The 15,813-nt window shown below is 39.2% G+C and overlaps 1 protein-coding gene across 1 annotated transcript in view; it reads right to left on the bottom strand.

Moving 5' to 3' along the window:
• PRPF39 (pre-mRNA processing factor 39) overlaps nt 1-13,185 on the bottom strand; it is a 38,676-nt gene extending 25,491 nt beyond the window's left edge. Inside the window, exon 1 of the mRNA XM_059373133.1 lies at nt 13,036-13,185. The gene's annotated coding sequence lies outside the window, so the exon portion shown is untranslated. The remainder of the gene's footprint in view (nt 1-13,035) is intronic.
• Between the last annotated feature and the right edge of the window lie 2,628 nt (nt 13,186-15,813).

Below are 15,813 nucleotides of genomic sequence, written 5' to 3'. Positions count from 1 at the left end.
GAAGGGCTTCATGAAATAAAAAACTGGGTCTTAACTTTGAAAAACTGTAAGTTTTAGGACAATAGAAAGAACAGTTATCCAGAACAGAGAAAAGCCCACTTGACAGAAAAATCCTTGACAGTCGACAAAACAGATAGAAATTAGAACTGATTCGAAGACAAGAGAGACCAGGTTTTCTATTGGGGAAGAGGAAGGGTAAGCAGCAGAATAAGCAGGGTAGAGTCAGAGGAATCTGAAAAGAAATGATGTAAGTAAATCTATAGATACATGTGACGAAAAATAATACAAGAAGCAAACCCACTTGGTACATAGTAAAAAAGAATCCAAAATACTAGATTATGAGAAAAAATAAGTTCCCTTCCCATTAGCTTTTCCATGTTTGAGGCATTTGAGGCCCTAAAAAGGCAAAGAAGCTTTCAATTTTTTTTTTCTCTTCTTCCCCTTCCTTTAAAGAAAAGATACATTTGAAGATTAATTCTCCATATGCAAATTAGTCACTGATTCATGTCTTTTTATTTCAAAGCCAATGTCAAACAAACCAACAAGAAAGTGTTGGTTGATAGAGTCTGAGTCATTTACCATCAGCCCTATTCTAATATTTAAGTGGAACATAATGGCTTCTTCTGCAATCAGCAAATTTACCACACCCCTGCATCTTCAGAGATTATCAATTACTCCACACCCTGTAATTAAAATGCTGTAAAAAGAATTAAGAACATCATCCTTGGGGCGCCTGGGTGGCTCAGTGGGTTAAGCAGCTGCCTTCGGCTCAGGTCATGATCTCAGGGTCCTGGGATCGAGTCCCACATCGGGCTCTCTGCTTAGCGAGGAGCCTGCTTCCTCCTCTCTCTCTCTCTCTGCCTACTTGTGATCTCTCTCTGTCAAATAAATAAAATCTTTAAAAAAAAAAAAAAAAAAAGAACATCATCCTTACCCTTAGGGAGATCATTTTTCTGATTACGCCAAAAATCACAGAGCCAAATGAATACACTAAAGTTATTTTTTTATAAATTATTCCAACATATTCTTTATAACATGGTAATTAACTAGTCCCACTTCATTCTTAACAACAACCAATAACTTCCAATTAGCAACATAACACAGCAAAGGGGCAAAAATATCAAAAGGAGACAACTGTGGTTTTAGCATAAAGACAAACAAACGAACAGAAAAGAACAAAGAGCCCAGAAATAAACTTTTGCATATATAGTTAAATGATTTTCAACAAGGGTACAAAATCATTCAACAAAGAAAAGGCAATCAATTTTAAAAAATGTGCTGGGAAAACTGGATATTCACATGCAAAAGAATGAAGTTGGAGCTTTACCTTATACCACATACAAAAATTAACTCAAAATGGATTAAAAGCCTGAATGTAAACCTAAAAATAAAAAAATTTTAGAAGAAAACACAGAGGAAATCTTCATGATATTGTACTTGGCCATGATTTCCCAGAAATATCAAAAACAAAGGGAACAAAAGTAAAAACAGACAAACGGACTATATCAAAGTTTAAAACTTTTGTGCATCAAAGATCTACAGAATGAGGGACGCCTGGGTGGCTCAGTTGGTTAAGCAGCTGCCTTCGGCTCAGGTCATGATCCCAGTGTCCTGGGATCAAGTCCCACATCTGGCTCCTTGCTCAGCAGGGAGCCTGCTTCTCCCTCTGCCTGCCATTCTGTCTGCCTGTGCTCACTCTCTCTGACAAATAAATAAATAAAATCTTAAAAAAAAACAAAACAAAACAGAATGAAAAGACAACAGAATAGGAGGAAATATTTGTAAATCTTATATCCAATTATGGATTACTATCCAGGATATATAAAGAACTACAACTCAGCAATAGCAACAACAAAACAAAAAACTTGATTTAAAAATGAGCAAAGGACATCAACAGTTTATCTCCAAAGATGATATACAAATAGCCAACAAGCATATGAACACATGCTCAACACCAATAATCAATAAAATGCAAATCAAAATCAAAACGAGGTATCACGTAACACCCATTATGATAGCTACTATAAAAAAAAAAAAAAAAACAGAGAATGATTCAACTGCTACAGAAAACAGTATGGAGGTTCCTGAAAAAATTAAAAAGAGAACTATATACGACCGAAGAATCCCACCTGGTATATATCCAAATTACTGAAAGCAGAGACTCAAACAGCTGCATGCACACCCACATTCATAGCAGCACTATCCACAATAGCCAAAGAGGAAACAACTCAAACGTCCATTGACAGATGAATAAACAAAATGTAGTATATACATTGAAATATTGTTCACCCTTTAGGGTTTTTTTTTTATAAGGGGAAAAGAAAGAAAGAGAGGGTGTTCAAGAGTGAGCAGGAAGGAAGGGGCAGAGAGAGACTCTTAAAAACAGGCTCCATGCCCAGCAGGGAGCTCAAGCAGGGCCCAATCTCTCAACCCTGAGCCTATATCAAGAGTCTTGATACTTACCCAACTGAGCCATCCAGGCACGCCTATTCAGCCTTTAAAATGAAAGAAGTCCTGTCATATTCTATATGGATGAACCTTGAGGACATTATGCTAAGTGAAGTAATAAGCCAGTCTCAAAAAAAGACAAACACTGCATGATTCTACTTATATGAGGTATCTAGAGTAACCAAATTCATAGAAACAAAGTAGAATGCAGTTATCAGGGAATGGAGTGAGGGAGAAAAGGGAAGTTGTTTAATGCATATAGTTTCAGATTTGTAAGATGAAAATTTCTGGTAGTCTATATACAACCATGTGAATATATTTAACACTACTGAACGATACACTTAAAAATAGTTAAGGTAAATTTTATGTTATATGGCTTTTATCATTAAAAAAAAAAAGGTAAGACAAGAGTTTAATTATAACTAAATTAGGGGGTACCTGGGCAGCTCAGTGGGTTAAGCCTCTGCCTCGAGCTCAGGTCATGATCTCAGGGTCCTGGAATCGAGCTCCGCCTTGGGCTCTCTGCTAAACAGGGAGCCTGCTCCACCCCGACCCCCGCCTCTCTGCCTACTTGTGAATCTCTTGTCTGTCAAATAAATAAACAAAATCTTTTTAAAAAATTATAACTAAATTAGCAAATATAAAGTACAAAAGACTAGGAATTAGAATTTCCAAATACTTTTTAAGATTTTATTTATATGAGAGAGAGACAGAGATAGCAAAAGAGTGCATGAACAGGGAGCAGAGGGAGAAGTAGGTTCCCCAATGAGCAGGAGCCTGATAGGGAGCTCCATGCCAGAACCCTGGGATCACGACCTGAGCCGAAGGCAGATGCTTAACCAACTGAGCCATCCAGGTTTCCATCCAAATCCTTCCTTCATCATAAGTTATAGTATGGTAAATATTAAAATGAACAGGGGGTAAGGGGAGTGAGCCCTAGTCCTCTAGCTTAAGAGCATGTGATCCTAGTCAGACTTTCTTCCTCACTTCTAATTAGGGACCAATAATACTTGCATTGGGCTATTGGAAACATCAGATGAGATAAAAGCATGTGGAAGTCTATAAATTCACACAAATCAAAGTATCACTGAAAACAACAGTTTCCTCAAAAAGCACTTTCCAATCCTGATGTTATACTTTAAAATAGCTACGGAAAAGACAAAAAAATTCCACAACACACTTAAATTTTTTTGAAAAAATTTTCAGAGGAGGAAAAAAGCTATTGCCTTTCTTCATAAATTAGCAGACATCAGAGTTTATCTGGAGGTCTATCTTATTTGTTGTTTTTAAATTTTAGACATTTTTTGCTCTATTAGGTAAGATTAGAATTTAGCTATTATACCAAACATGCCCCTATAACTTCCCTCTCACAAACATGATCCAATTGCAATCAGTGTGGAGTTAAATCAACATTCAGGTTTACATTAGTATGCTTATGTAAACATTTTTTCCCCAAGCTATCATGTATACTATAATTACATTTAATTACATTTCCTTGCTTCTACCTCTTTAAATCTTTCATTATTTTCATATGCTTGGTTTTCTTTGACCATTGACCTCAAACTCCTGAAGAGCTCTTATAAAATTCCTTCAGGAATAACCAACACTCAGGGTGCCTGGCTGGCTCAGTTGGTAAAGCATGCAACTCTTGATCTCAGGGTCATGAGTTTGAGCACAGCATGTGGCATAGTTTACTAAAATAAAAACAAACAAACAAACAAAACAACGGACACTCATACTATCAAGTCCATTTTCCTTTTAGGAGACATCCTGTTTGAAACAATATAACCTTCTGCAGCAATCCAGACTGGTTTGCCTTGTCTAAGTTTGTCTGTTCTATTTGACCCAAGGAATTCCTTTAACTCCTTTCCTGGGCTGAATCTCATTTACAACAGCTAAACTATTGTTCATTCTTGATTTATTCCCTCTTTTAGAAAATCATTTCTATAAACTTCTGAAAAAGTATATGAGGAGTGAAAAAATTAAGACTTTTCAATGCTAAAATCCTCATAATTGAATGATAGATTGTCTAGGTATAAAATTCTAGAATGAAAATAATTGCATAAGAGTTTTAAAGAGGAGGCACCTGGCTGGCCCAGTTGGTGGAGCCTGAGACTCTTGTTCTCAGAGTGGTGGTGAGTTTAAGTCCTAAGTTAAGCATTCAGATTACTTAAAAAAAAAAAAAAAAAAGTTTTGAAACAAAAATAAAAAGTTTTGAAGGAATCTTTTCATTGTTTCCTAATACAGGGTGTTGTTATTATTATTATTTTTTTTTTAAATTTATTCATTGGAGAGAGAGTACACAGGAGTGCAGAAGGGAGGGACAGGAGAGGGAGGGAGGGAGGGAATCCCAAGCGGACTCCACCCTGAACATGAGCCCAACACAGGGCTCAATCCCACAACCCCAAGATCACAACCTCAGATGAAGCCAAGATTTGGGCACTTAACCTACTGTGCCACCCAGGTGCCCCTAGGGTAATGCTATTGAGAAAACTCCTCTATATGAGACATGTTTTTTTTCTCCACAGTAGCCAGCATTTAATCCAAGTGTTCTGAAATTCCAAAATGATGTGCCTTAAGTCTTTTCTACTCATTCTGCTGGTATTCATTCAGAAGGCCTATTTTAATCTAAATATTTACATCATTCAATTCTTACATTCCATATTTATCATTTATGTAATAATTTTCTTCCCTCGGTTTTATCTTTGTTGAACTCACATTACTCAGTTGTTGGGACCTCCTGGACTGATACTCTACTTTTCTTAGCTTTTCCTACATTTTTTCCCCATCTTCCTTGACTCATTCTACTCTGAGATCACTTTTACTAGGTTTTTAATATATGAATCAAAATTTTAATTCCCTTTTTTTTACTCTGAATAATCCATTTTAGTCTCCTATTCTGTTTCAGTGGTGCAATATCTCCTGCTATCTCTCTATAAATCATTTTGAATTTTCTTCTGTTCTCAGACCTGTCTCTTCTGTGTGTTTTGGTCTCTCAAATAGAGATCTTCAAACTGCTGTTCAAGAAGTGTGATGCATCACACAAAATCAGAAGCTAGATAAAGCTTGAACCTCAGTGCAGGATGGCATTCTATTGAGGGGGAACTCATTAAAAGTCAGTGCTTCACATCATTTCCCTGGTGTTAAGTTTTCCCAAAGAAGAATGCTTCAACTTAAAAAAAAAATATGAAGAGACAATAAGCATTCTAGGAGCAAAGAAAAAAAACAAGGCTAGTTATCTTACCATTCAATATGTAAACTTTTATTCAATTTCCCATTTTCATCAATACCCTTCACCCCTGTCTCAACTCTCACCAGCTATGTCAAACCTTCTCTGGTTCCACCCTTTTCAAATAATAAACATCTAGTTTTTTGCTGGCTATATTATATGGAAAAGAAAAATGGAGGGTCTTAAAAAAAAAAAAAGTAGGGTCTAAACTACTCCAGACTTTCAACTAATCCTAGAATTTTTAGCCCTACTCAGCACTTTCATCATGAGAGGCACTTGGTAACCGAAATTCCTGAGCCTTTCTGGAGTTTTGTGGGAAGATCCTTCTATTTCTTATTAACTTCCCTCTCTGCAGGCGAAGAACTGAATGCAAAAAAATGATAACGTAAGTTCATCAGTGAAATCTACTCTGTTTCTTCCAAAACATTTAATTCTCATGTTGACACTTTCTCTTCTGTCCTTTGACTTTTAGGGTTTACATGATGTTATTTTGTTTTTATATTATTTTTTATTTTACTGAAATTAGGTTTACAATTATGCTCAACCCTGTTCATTTAGTATTTTCCCATTCTCAAAGTATTTGTTTTGTATCTCTTCTACAGCACTCCTATAGTGGCTGAAATCATTATTGGTCCTCTTCCTTCCCTTGGCCATAATGGAGAAAGGATCTCTGTTCCTAGCAAAGGTCACACCCTGAATTCATGATTTGATCATTTCTCCCACCCATCTCAATAGTGGTTCTTAAATTATCTTTACTCTCCCCTTATCAGTTTCTTTCAGTTCTTAAATCCAACAGCCTTCAAGTGTAAATGTTTTTCTTCTTCTATATAATAATTCATGACATACATATGACAACTTAGCTTAAAAACAAATGAAGGATATCAATCAAAAGCTATGTTAAGGATTTGGATTTTGTTCTAAGGACAAAGCCAATGAAGTTGTACAAGCTTGTTACCTCTACTTCTGTAACCTCCATTTACTCTTCAATTTGGTTTCTTCATCACTCTCTAAAATTTGTCAAGGTCACAACTTCCTGATGTACTATTTACAGCATCCAACAGTAATGATGACTTTCTACTTGTAAGATTCTTTTTACTGATTTTTCTGACACATCACATTCACCTAGCTTTCCCCCTACCATTCTGAAGAATTTTTTTTCTTCTCAACAATCCTGTAAGAATTGTTAGCACCCAACATTTTGTACTCAACTCTCTTCTTTTCTCAATCAACACTCTCCTTGGGCTGAAAATGTTCTTCCCTTTGATATATTTCTTTCACTTGTCTTCCGAGTCACACCATCACCTCTTTCTACCTCACAATCATGCTTCCTCCCAAGTACTAGTGTCCTGAGGCACTCAATCTTTCTTTCATCTATTCCTTCTCTATCTCCATTAACTCCCAGTCTCACAGTTTTATTTGTTTTTGTTTTTGTTTTTTAAGATTTTATTTATTTATTTGACAGAGAGAGATCACAAGTAGACAGAGAGGCAGACAGAGAGAGAGAGAGAGGGAAGCAGGCTCCCCGCTGAGCAAAGAGCCCGATGCGGGCCTCGATCCCAGGACCCTGAGATCATGGCCTGAGCCGAAGGCAGCGGCTTAACCCACTGAGCCACCCAGGCGCCCGCAGTCTCACAGTTTTAAATACAAATACTAATTACATGCCAACTCCCAAATGCTATCTCCAGCCTTTTTTTCCAGACTCCAGATCCATATATTCAACTGCTACTTTTATCATCTACACATACAGAGCCATTTCAAATTACAAAATGTCCCTAAGTGAACTTCTGATCTCTTCCACAAAACCTGCTCTATCCACTGCCTTCCCCATATCTGCTAACAGAAAATCCCTCCTTTCAGTTGCTTAGGCCAAAAATCTTGGGAATCATCCCTGACTTTTCCTTCTTTCGCACCCAACCACTTCGTTATGGAAACTTTCATATGTACTCAGAATTCCACATCTTCTAATTCTAATTCAAACCACCCACTCTCACCTAGAATACTATTTCAGTCTTCTATAACCTTACATAGGTCTCCTGCTTCATCCTTTTTGCTGCACCTACCCTACCTCCCTGTCCCCAGTCCATTTTCAGCACAGCAGATAGTATTCTTTCTAAAACACAAATCAAACCATGCCACTCCACTGCTCTATCTCACAGGATAAAAGTCAATGTCCTTGAAATGGCCCACTGTCTTCCTCCTACCATTTATCTTTTGACCTCATCTTCTCCTACTCTTAACCCAATTCAGCCCCATTTGCACTGGCATATTGTTTTCTCTAAAACAGACCACACTCTCCAGCTTTAGAGCCTTAAATTGGCTGTTTCCTCTACCAGAGGGATTTTCTCCCAGATGCCTTCCTTAACTCCTCCTTTATTGATATGTCACCTTCTCAGGGCGTCTGACTCTTAATTTCACCTCAGGTCAAGATCTAGGAGTCCTGAGACTGAGCCTGGTGTGGGGCACTGTGCTTGGCAGGGAGTGTGCTTGAGATTCTCTCCCTTTCCAAGCCCAGTCCCACTCCCTTTCTCTCAAATAAATAAATCTAGGGAGGAAGAAAGGAGGGGGGGAGGAGGAAGGGAGGTTGATAGGTAGGGTACTTTCTCAGTAAGACCTACCTGGGTAATCCTATTTAAAATTTTAACTTGCTCCCACTCCCAACGTACATGATCCCTTTTACTGTACTTGATCCCCTTTACTGTCCTCTATTTTTTTTCTTTTATCCATAATATTATACTCTAACATAATAATTTACTTACTTAGAATACCCTAACATAAGAATTAACCATCCCCTTCTTTTTATTCACAGAAGTACTGCTGTAGTTTAAGTAATCAGTATCTCCCCCACTACACCAGTATTTTTCAAACTGTAGACTGCTTCAGACAGCTTTTTCTCCTCTTTTGCAAATGAAAAATAAAATGGAAATAAATTTATCAGACTGCTTTGCACACAGTAAGGGTATATTCTTTTGTGACATTTGCTGTGACTATACACACACACACACACTCTTCAATTACTGCATACTGAGCTGCATGGCACACTGAAGACACTTATTTGTGAAAGAATGAATGAATGAAAGTATATCATCATATACTGCTATGATTTCAATTACTAGCTACTTGTCATAATCCTGAGACACCATTTATTGAACAAGTATTTTGATGAATGCCATTTACCCATTTTTAAAGAATAGGAAAAACAAAACTAATATTAATTTGTCTAAGGTTATATAGTTAGTAAAGCAAAAAGACAGGATTCAAACTCATTCTAACACCAAAACTCTCCCCATTCTCTACCAACTTCTGCAGCCAAGAAATTCTCCTTTTGTTAAAGTTTGGTTTTGTTTCGTTTTCCAGTGCAGCTCCTTTCCACTTCAAGGCCTTAGTGTACCCAGTTTCTTCCATCTGGAATATTCTCCCATCCCCTACCCCACCCCCACTTAGAACCCTCAACCTAGCTGAAGCCTACTCATTCTTCTGCATGGGAAGTTTAAATACCACTTCTTAGAAAGTTTTCCCATACACTCCGAATTATCTAGGTTCCCTCCATGATGCTCCACAGAATTCTTTCTCTCCATAGCACAAATCTCATTTGTGGTACTCGTTTGGTATCATCTTTCCACCTAGACTACAAATTTCTTGTGAGTCGGGCCCAGATCTACCAATACACAGGAATACAATATACCAGGAGGCCCAGTACTACAAACTCAATTCACTGAATAATAAATAAACGGTATCTGAGTCCTCAGTCCTCCCAGAATAAAAACTAATATATTACTTTCATAACCAAATGAGAGTACTGGAGCTTTAGGAGTGGTCCCTGGGTGGCTGAGATGGTGAAGCATCTGCCTTCAGCTCAGGTCATGATCCCAGGGTCCTGGGATGGCCCCAAATAGGGCTTCCTCCTCAGCAGGGAGCCTGCTTCTCCCTCTCTCTCTACTATTCTCCCTGCCTGCGTTCTCTTGCTCTGTCAAATAAATAAATAACATAATTAAAAAAAAAATAAATAAAGTACTTGGGCTTTAGGGTCCAATAGAATTGAATTAAAGATCTGGCCTAGGGGCGCCTAGGTGGTTTCATCAGTTAAGCATTTGCCTTTGGCTCAGGTGGTGATCCCAGGGTCCTGGGATTGAGCCCTGTGTCAGGCTCCCTTCTCAGCGGGAGCCTGCTTCTCCCTCTCCTCCCTGCTTGTGCTCTCTCTCACTCTGTCACTATCTCTCTTCCTCTCTCAAATAAATTAATAAAATCTTAAGGGGAAAAAAAAAAAAAAAGATCTGGCCCAGTTACTCATTAGGGAACACTGAGCAAGATACTTAACCTCTCTACGCCTCATTCACAAAATAATCACAAATACCCTGCCATAAAGATTAACTATCCTCTTCATTCACAGTGCTTTTACTACAATTTCAGTAATTATCATCTCCCCTCTTTTTTTAAGTTTATTTTAGCAATCTCCACACTCAACATGGGACGCTAACAACCCAGAGATCAAGAGCCACATGCTTTATTGACTCAGCCAGCCGGGGGCCCCTATTTTATATGGCCTCTCGAGTAATGTTTTTCAAATTTCAGACTGATTCCAATCAGCTTCTCATTTTTTTAAATGGAAAAATACAGAATTGAAAACAATATATCAGAGTTCATGCACACACTAAGGGCATGCTGAAATACACACAGAATGCAACTACTGTTTATTGGGATGCAATATTACATGCACAACCTACTATGGGTCACAGTAAAAAAACTTGAAAAACACTGCTATACTACTGCTACAGATAAATTAATATTACTGTAATATTAAAATGAGCAGAACAGAGGCCGTGGTTTTATTCACTACTGTGTTCCTAGAACCTAAAACAGTGTCCTGTATGTAACAGCACATTAAATCTCTGTTGAAAAAGTGAGTGACAACCTGGTTCCAACTTAGCTTTTCAAATATACTAACCCTACAGTATTCCTCCTCATTGCTTTTTACAGGGCTCAATATATTTTTCATGTCCGAACCCTGGCTTACTCTATTCTCTTAGACTAACAAACTTTCCTTTTCTCAATGCCCTTCTACATTTCACTTTCTTATAAAATCGTATTAGAGGCCCAAGTCCACGAGCATGAAAGGAAACATGATAAATTATAATGTGACTACATATACACTAAAAAATACAGTTCTACATCATACATTCAACTTTTAGTTTAGTTAGTTTAGTTAGTTAGTTAGCAAACGTTAAACATTTCACTAAAAATTCAGCATGCCATCTTAAAATTTAAAAGGTCTTCTGAAGGATCATTTAACCCATACTTAATTAAAAATGTGAAGTCTAATTTAATATCTTCTCTCTTAACTCTCTCTAGGCACTCAAAATTATACCATGTATTTTTCTTTTCATAAACAAAGAAACACAAAAACATCTAAAGTCATCACTAAGGACCAAAAAATCAGTTTGAGTAGTGCAAATCAACTAGCTTTCCAATCTACAAGTTACTCTGTTCCTCATCCTCAGATAAGCCAATCTGAAGACACAAATTGTTAAGAAGAGACTACCATAACCACTTGTTTGGGAAACTATTTTCAAAGGCTAAGTAGAATGTCCACAGACTGACCTTTTATATTTTTCCACATATTAAACACTTAATATTTTCCAGAAACTCAACCTTGTATACATATATTTACATAAATGACTGCATCACCTCTAAGTCTTTGGGGGGAAAAAAAAATTACCATTCGACAGGAACTACTTTCTTTCTCCTTTGACTATTTTTCACACACATACAAAATCCTGTTTCAAGCAGATTAGTTATTAACGTACCACAAAAGGTTCTGTTATTTCTCTTTATGATGTTTAAATAATCTCTACACCCACTGTGGGGCTTGAACACTGATCAGGACTCACATGCTCTACTGACTGAGGCAGCCAGCCGCCCCTGTTCTTTTTCTTTAAGACACATGTGTACACACACCTTTCATCATTTGATTTATAAAATTCTTTTTTGGGGGTGCCTGCGCAGCTCAGTCAGCTAAATGTCTGCGGTAGGCTCAGGTCATGATCCCAGGGTTCTGGGATTGAGCCCTCCCTCAGGCTTCCTGCTCAGGGGGACTCTGCTTCTCTCTCTCTCTCTGCTGCTCCCCCTGCTTGTGCTCTGCCAAATAAATACATAAAATCTAAAAAAAAAAAAAAAAAAAAAAAAAAAAGTCTTTAAAAAATAAAATAAAATTCTTCTTCTTATTCAACTATAAGTAAACAAGTAAAAATATTACCAAATACTGACACTAATTAGCCATCTTTAGTCAATGCCTAATTATTCCAGAGTTCATAATCTACGAATTAGAGTTTTTTAGCACAACTCCTTTCGTTCACTTTATACCTACCAGAAGCTCAACAGTGGAAAGTTCCAACTTTTGCAACTCTAGAATGAGGTTATAAATGGGAGGGGGGGAGGGGGGGGTAACTGACAGTTGTTTTTTTCAATCTACTTAAGCTCCCAGAGAAACCAAAACACTTAAGTTCCAACATGAGCTTCGTATTTCCCTGTATAAAATGTGTTATCTTAAGGTTCAACCTTCCCAGCTGTAAAAAAAGTTTAAAGTATTTCTGAACATACTGGATCAGTTGCCAAATAACCTCAAGTCCTTAAAAATAAGGCAACATGGGCATCGAACCGAAACAATTCAATCGGCATAAAATAATACAGTATTATAATCATCAATAACAGATAAAAAGCAGTACTACCTAGTGTCGGTCTCTGATTACAAAAGGTAAGCATTACTTTAAAACAGGTGTCTTTAGAAGATCCTATTAGGATCCTTAGCGTCTTTTTTTTCTGATTCTATCCTATGCTGCCAAAGCTCTGGCTGATCTTTGAGGTGCTGTGACTCAGGGTCCCAACAGCATGGCTTGCGTAGTCGGAACGCGAAACGCGCCACTCCAAGGCGCCTACAAGCTTTCATTAACAGAATTTGAATTCTCTCAATCCTCTGACGGCTACTATTGAGCCCCTTCCACTTCCAGTCACCCCAGCACACTGGTTTCCAGCCCTTGCGGAAGCTAGGGCTTCAGACTTACCCCCAAAACGCTTCCTAAACCAAGGTGGAGGCCCGCATTTCCCCGCCCTTCATAAGGCGCACTCGTCAGAGAAACCTTTGGTCTAAGAAAAGAAACCTCACCCTGCCCCACCCAACAGGTGGGAAGGAGAAAGGAATGTACAGCTGGGAGCCGAGGCCAGGCCGGGCCTCAAACAGGGCGGGAGAGGGAGGCCGCAACCCCAGTGCGGCCTGAAACAAGGCAGGCCCCTTCCTGCCCCACGAAATACCGCCCCCCCCCCCGCCACTCCGCCCGGCCAATTCCAAAACGCCTGCCCCAGCTAACCTGACGACGGATGCCACTCAATGCCATGAGCCGCAGTCGGGGCCAACCAAGTCGAAGATGGCACTTCCACCGTCTCCGTCCCACAGACACCACAGCAGCCTCCACAGGAATAGGGCCGCCTCGCCGAGAGCAGGCGCGCATGCGTCGGTGCCCCCGGAGGCGAAGGAGTCACGTGGTAACAGCGCGTTCAGGCCTCGCCTTCCGCGGGATCCTGAAGCGGGAGGGCGGGGCGGGGCACGCAGAGGGCACGCAGCCCCGCCCCTTCTCCTCCGGGTCTAGAGTCTGCACCCTGAAAAGATCGGGCGCCTGTTCCTGATGTTTTTCACCCCTGTGGGGACTTTCTGAACCAAAAGACAGTGTTTAGGGCCTTTTACATCCTTAATCTTAAACACAGCGCTCCACGCCCTCCAAAGGAAAATACTGTCTTTTGCGACAAATCTCAGGTTTTCCCAGCAGTTGCCCAGATTTTATCCCTTTACCTAAACGTGAGGAGAAATTCGGTCTTAAATCTCTATAACTCAGGATGATAAAGACTCTGGGTCCTCTCAGTTTTCTCAAGAGGAAACATTAAAAAAAAAAAAGGAAACAAGTCAAGTTAGGGGCTTGGGGAATTGATCATTACAGAGTTATATGAAATTATCCTTGGGACAAATGAAGGCTGAAGGTTGCTTGCACTGACAGTATTAGCAGTCCTCTTCAGTTAGGTTCTAATCCTTGCTTTTATTTATTTACTTATTTATTTTTTTAAGACTTTATTTTTTTGACAGGAGATCACTAGGCAGGGAGGCAGGCAGAGAGAAAGGGAAGCAGGTTCCTCGCTGAGCAGAGAGCCCCATGCGGCTTAATCCCAGGATACCTGGATCATGCCAGGCCATGATCATGAAGGCCGAGGCTTTAACCCACTGAGCCACCCAGGTGTCCCCCAATCCTCGCTTTAAAAAAAAATTGTTTTTTTTAATCTGGCCTCTCTCCTATTTCTGTTAAAAGGTTTCTGAATTCACCCACCACTTGCCATGCAATCTCTATTGAAGGTTCAGTAGTATCACAATTGGGTTGCGAGTTCCTCCTTTGGAATCTGATTCCAGAAGTATCTCTGAAGATAATGTTTCCCCTCCACAACGTTGTTAACCATAAATCCCCTCAATACCACCTTTGCTTCCAAATATCAAAATCAGGGGCTGGCTGGGTCAGAGGAGCCTGTGTCTCTTTAACTCAAGGTAAGGAGTGTGAGCCCCAATTTGGAAGTAGAGACTACTTAAATAAATTAAACCCTTAAAAAAATCAGTCTTCTTCAAGTATCATATGATCTCATGAGGAATTTGAGGGAGTGGTGTCAGGCAGTATAGTGGGGAAGGGAGGGAAAAATGAAACAAGATGGGACCACTGAGGGAGACAAACCATAAGAGACTCTCAATCTCAGGAAACAAACTGAGGATTGCTGGAGGGGATGGGGGTGGCCCATTGGGTGGCTCGGTAATGGACATTGGGGAGGGTATGTTCTTGGTGAGTGCTATGAATTGTGTAAGGGTGATGATTCACAGACCTCTACCCCTTAAACAATACATTATATGCTAATATAAAGCCCAGCAGGGACCCCCCCCAAAAATGTCTTCTTACTGAGTGCATTTTACTTTCAGCAAACTGCATGTATTTGCAGCTTTCCCTTTCCATTGCTTCTTACTATTGAAGCTAACTTTTGGATTCTCAGTGCAGCTATGCTTTTTACTGGTTTTGTCAGCAACTTTTAGATGTTTACTATGGGAAAGAAACTTAATGGAGTAATCTATTAGGAAGTGACTCTAAGTGCCAGGACTTCTTCACTCCTTTTCTGGTTCTTCCAATCTTTCCTAAACTTATTTTGAATTCTTCATCGGTAAATAAGATTAGTTCTGAGATCCCATTCCCTCTTATAGTCATTTTATAAAAATCTTTCTACTTCTTCATCTTTATTCACTGCAGATTCATTGCTTCCTTTGAGTTTTCTACATCTTACCTTTCCAGATAGTGCTCTTGCTCTCTCTCTCCCGCTGGAAAATGTCCACTAGTTTTCTTCCATAAGTCTCTTGTCTTTATGGATCTGCTTTTTGGAGAACCCAGACTAACACAAAAACTAACCAACATAAATGTTAAATTTAATGCAATGTGTTTTCTCCTAATTGATTCCATTACCTTCCATAGGTCAGTGATTTATGCAATGGACATTTTTTATTTGTTTTAGCTGTTTAGGACATCTCCTCTTTCTGAAGTAGAGAGCCTACATCCCACTATAGAAGCTAAAACTACCCAATATTTACTTTCCTAGTCCCCCTCCTCCACCACACACACACACACACACACACACACACACATACACACACACACACTCTCATAGAGACATGAATGCATGGCTTGTAGGGCTGACATCCAGTGTCAGTGTGTCGTATCAGTGGGGTGATATGGTGGCTGTCTTCTGTAATACTAGCAGGCTAGTTGGACTACCTCTGCAATGCAGACCAGCTCTGCAACACAAGGTATACATTCTTATTAGCTAGCTAGCCTCCCAGTCTCATAGAACTCTGTGACACCGGATTTTTATAAACCTTTCTTTTGTTTAAATTAGGTATATATAGTTGGTTAGTTAGTTGTATTTGCTGGTAAATAAGACTTGTGAAACGAGTTCCAAGAACCGTTGCAGATAACAGACCCTCAGGGAAATAGAAACAAGTTGGATTAGTCCTAACCAGGGCTGAGAAACCAGTAAAAATTTAGCTGGTACCAAAAGAAGTCCTTCTGGTGTTT

The sequence above is a fragment of the Mustela nigripes genome, chromosome 13 (genome assembly GCF_022355385.1).
Source record: "Mustela nigripes isolate SB6536 chromosome 13, MUSNIG.SB6536, whole genome shotgun sequence".
Taxonomy (NCBI): domain Eukaryota; kingdom Metazoa; phylum Chordata; class Mammalia; order Carnivora; family Mustelidae; genus Mustela; species Mustela nigripes.
The sequence above is the reverse complement of the archived record's forward strand: the minus strand, read 5'-3'. Positions and strand labels throughout refer to the sequence as shown.